Source organism: Odontesthes bonariensis, chromosome 12 (assembly GCF_027942865.1).
Source record: "Odontesthes bonariensis isolate fOdoBon6 chromosome 12, fOdoBon6.hap1, whole genome shotgun sequence".
Classification (NCBI taxonomy): Eukaryota; Metazoa; Chordata; class Actinopteri; order Atheriniformes; family Atherinopsidae; genus Odontesthes; species Odontesthes bonariensis.
The window spans coordinates 26,339,244-26,344,020 of record NC_134517.1 but is presented as its reverse complement, the minus strand read 5'-3'; positions in this window follow the sequence as shown (position 1 = coordinate 26,344,020).

Genomic DNA, 4,777 nt, shown 5'->3' with positions numbered 1-4,777 from the left:
CATGTTTCTCTTTGTAGAAAATAAAGCAAACGGGGAGACTGAACAACAAACAGGAGGAGTAGCTGTGACATTTGTATCGGTGCATGGGTTGTATATAACCACTGGTCACCAGCATTTTGTACATAAATTCATTGGTTACACATATAGTTTCACATTACAAATTCACAATTTCCTGGGAACTATTTACAGTTGTGGATTAATATTCATTTGATGCATTGAGAGGGTTTACATAACAAGGGCAGCATGTCTGCGGGTATGAATTCACTATTCACAATTATGCTCAATTAAGGGAGGTGTTTTCCAGTGATCAGACATGGTGCATTTATAGAACGGTACCTGTTCAAAGCAGGACTGATGCACCACTGTTGAGCAGCTAATCTGTTTATCAGGTATGTTTTTGGATAGAGAGGGTTGAAGGTAGTCTCTGAGCCAGCAGCAGTGAAAAAGTAAGTCTTTCTTTTTTTCTTTCTTTCACATTTACAACCAGACAGAAGTAAAAACAACAGCCGTTGCACAAAGAAAGTCGTCCTTCTAAGGATGTTCTGTTGGATCAAACTGAATCATTACAATTTCAAGTGTTGGTATCAGCTTTCACATTTCATTCACAGCCCCGTGTTTCCATAGATTGCCAGCCTCTGAACCTTCAACCGGCTGCCTATTTGAACTTTCACACCCCACCCCAGAGTAGGAATGCCACATCAGAAGGTGTGAAACCACCTTTGCTCACCTCCTTCAAGTGATCTCACAATTTATTATTTTATTTATTATATCCGTACACCTATTGTTTAACATGGTGGTGAGCCCTGTGGATTAGACTTTTTTTTCTTTTACATGAAGTGGGGAGAGAAACTGTGTCCAGTGCACTGAAGAGTGATATTGACCGAGAGGCACTTAAACTGCTAATGATCTCTGCAGGGAGAAAGAGACCATTGCACAGACACACAAATGCACACCTCCATTTCTACCTGAGGAGGTTTCAGGCAGCCACAGATTATGATTGATCTTTAAAACCAAATATCACTGATCTCTTCATAGCTGCATCATTCTTCTGCGAAGCACCAGGTGAACAACTGTATTTGGGAAAGCAGAGCGTCGGTTACATCAGAGGCTCTCAGAGGAGCCGTTGTACACCACCCAAAAAACTCAATTACACTCATCAAACAAAGGCTGATAAGCTGAGCAGGGAGGGATATCTGTTAGAGCTGAAGTTGGGCCAACACCAAATATGGAACTTGAGTTCAAAATGGGTTTCCTCAGCTACATTATGGTGATGAATTATTTGGGGGATTTTTCTTCTATTTACTAATTTCTTTGAAAACACCTAAAAAATTGCATGATCTGGATAATAATGATGATACTAATAATATTTCTAGCACTACATTAATGATAATATTATTGTGTAACTTTTTTGGGGGGGTAATTTATACATATAAATAAATATATATATACACACACAGATTTAATCTTGATTATGTTTAAAATCCCAGCCCAGTTTGTACATGACAATAATGAAATGCAATATCTTCTATTTTTTTTAACACATTTTTTCACAATAAATTTTAGATAATTTTAGAATGTCAGTCTGACTTTTTTTTTCTTTTGTTTCGATGTACACATGACTGACTTTTAGATCACACAACAGCATCAGTTTTATAGTAATCAAGAGCTTAGGAATGATAAATTAACTAATAAATTATAATTATACCCTAAAAACCACTGTTTCACTCTTTTGCAGGTGCCTTTGGCATCGTCTTCTTTGGCCATGTCAATGCACTTTGCAATGAAATGCACGTTTCCTTTAGGACATAAAATATGTGGGAGTGCTTACCAAAAAAAAAAAAAAAAGCTTTACAAGAATGTGTAAAAAAATTTGCCAGAGACACCAGGCTTTTTCAGCTGAAGAATGCACATATGATACCCAGTTGTTGTTTACAAAAGCATGAAATGACTAAATATTCCCAGAGGAATTCCCTGGAGAAACTGATAAAAATGTAAGTTTTGTTAATTTCACTTTTTTGTTTTAATTAGTGTTTGCTTTATTTATTACTAATTTACTACTTATTTAAAACAAACATTATTGATTCCTCGTAGTTTAAGTAAGAATAATCTCATGATAAAATGTTTAGTTCAGTGTATTATTTGTGCGATTTGGGGTTCATTCCAAAACTGTTTAATGTGAACAAAAACCTGCGAACAAAGACGTTTTCCCATTACACGAGGAATTAAATTCCTCTTTTTTTCTAACTTTTTGGATTATGCAGCAGGGAGCAAAATGCAGAGAAGCAAGAGAATAACATTCTTTATACCATTTCATAATAATGCGGGCCTCATTCCCATGCACATGCTGTGCAGTCTTTAATTGAAAATGTAAATTTCCCTATTTAAATCCTTATTACCATACCAGGTGGAGAGCAATTAAAATAAATGAATGGTGATATGCCCCATTCGTGAGTTACAAAAATGCTGGAGGCGTATGAACACACAGTTATGCACGCCTACGGCACATCTTAGATCCTCTTTCCTTTCCTATCACAGTATTCATTTAACTGGACAACACTGAAAGGAAAGGAGGTGATCACATTGGACCTCATGTGTGGTTTGTGTTTTTCTGTGTCCATGTGTGCATCTGTGGGTATTTTTTTGCCGGGTAAGAAAAGATGGTTTACGTTCTGCTTTTGAGAATTGAACAGCTGAGAATGCAGGAAACTGAGAACAAGCACAGGGTAGAGACATCTGCCATGTGGAAAACTGAAAAGTTCACATCATACATCATACATCATTAAATCATCATCACACGGACAAGTAGCATACGCCCGCGTAGTTTTAAAGAAAAACTCTCATGGACACTGTCTTTAAAAAAGCTTGTAAAACAAAGATTTTTCCTTGAAGGAATTAAGTCAGTGTTGACCATTGGTAATTTAACGTGTATTGTCAGTGCTATACGATACTGTACAAGCAAGACGCTGATGAAAATATTTTGTCATAATAACACCCAGATGAAGGCAAAGGTGTATGTTTTACTGTGTTGTGTGTAAAGATTGTACTTTGAATCTGCTTTTCCCCTCTTGAACACTGAAACTGAGATGTGCTGCTCCGTTTGGAATACACGTTGAATTTTGGCTATAGCACTCCCTTGAAAATGTTATTGTTGAGGTGCAACTTCTTTTTTATCTTTGTTTCCTATCATCACGTGCCATTTCACACACACACACACACACACACACACACACACACACACACACACACGGTAGAGGTCAAATTGAGAGTAATTTTCTAATTTTTTTTAAATTTTTTACGTTGAATCTGCAAAGTTTTTTACGAGTTTAAGGTGTATCATGACTACAGAAATGGTGCAAACGGCCAATAGAAAAACCAAAACACTGTCAGCTTGGTTGAATTTCATCTAAACATCATTATGTGGAAATGTTTAAAGTAGAACACTAAATTGCCTGATGAGTCCTGCAAAATCTTTAGTTGCTTGTAGCTTTACAGAAAATTTGGCGGCAGATTGCAGCAGATAGTTGTGCTAAGTATTTCTTTACCACAAAAGTTGAAGCATGTGGGGCCTGTCTCATGTAGTCGATGGATTCTGTAACATAGCGGGCGGTTGTTCTCTGATTGGAGCATGCCTTGTTGATATCATTATACCCCTTCAAGGAGATGCCAGCTGCTGCGATTTAACTTGAAGCAGTTCTCTGAAAATATTCATAAGTCATCACTCCTTCAAACTTTTACACAAAGCCTGCTCTAATAAGTTGAATTGAATGTGAAAAAGAAAATATATATGTTTGCTTAAATGTGCTGTTTGCCATGTTTACTAGGATTCCAACACTCAAAGCACAGAGAGAGAAATGTGAGTGTAGTGCTAACATGAAGGAAATCTCAAAAGAACAAGGGTTGAAATGACAAAGAGGCACAAGAGAGCAAGCTTAAGAGCAAAAACTATGATGCACAGAAATGAAGTGCTTTTAGAAAGAGATCTCAGAGGTGTGTCTGACAGGAAACACAGCCGTGGTGTCATGCAATGCCCCGGTTGGGTGCCGTCTTCAGCTCCATCCCCCATTGATGGATGATGAGACACCAGTGGGAGCCGACTTGTGAGGCAGGAGACATGAAATGCAACCAATATCTGGATCTGCCCCCTTTTGCCATAAATTAAAACAGGACGGCAAGGAATGAATAGCTCAAGTTTCTGTGTGCGTGTGTGTTTTAGTGTGGTGTGTTTGTGCTTTTGTCTTTGTGAGAACTGGCTTCAGATTCAGACACTAGGAGTTTTGTGAGAAGAGATTATTTTAAAAGAGCGAGGAGTTTGCAGAGAAAGGTTTTGTTTTTGTCAATATTTGCTCTTAATTGGGGATGGATGATAGTGTGAATGTAGATGATAGAAGGTAACACTAACGTGTGAGAAGGAGAGAGCGGTTATGTTAGTCATGTGAACAGTCAGTGTGCACGTATGAGCATTTTTTGTGTGCTTGTCCATGCGCGACTATCCAAGCATATTGACTAGCATGTGTTTGAAAGCTCATATTGCATCCAGATGTCACGGCAAATCAATTCAAGTCATAGACGGCCAAATGTGTTTCATAAGGCTCACGAACCCTAGCAGGTGCAACCCCTGCCATAGCTTTCAACAATGTACTTCATGGTAACATGGGTAGGAAAAGTCAACACACGGATATTGAAAGAGAAATGTCACCTTTATATTAAATATATCAGGTTTAGTCGGTGACACATATCAAATAATATCCAAAGTCCTTCCTGACCACAATTTTTATTT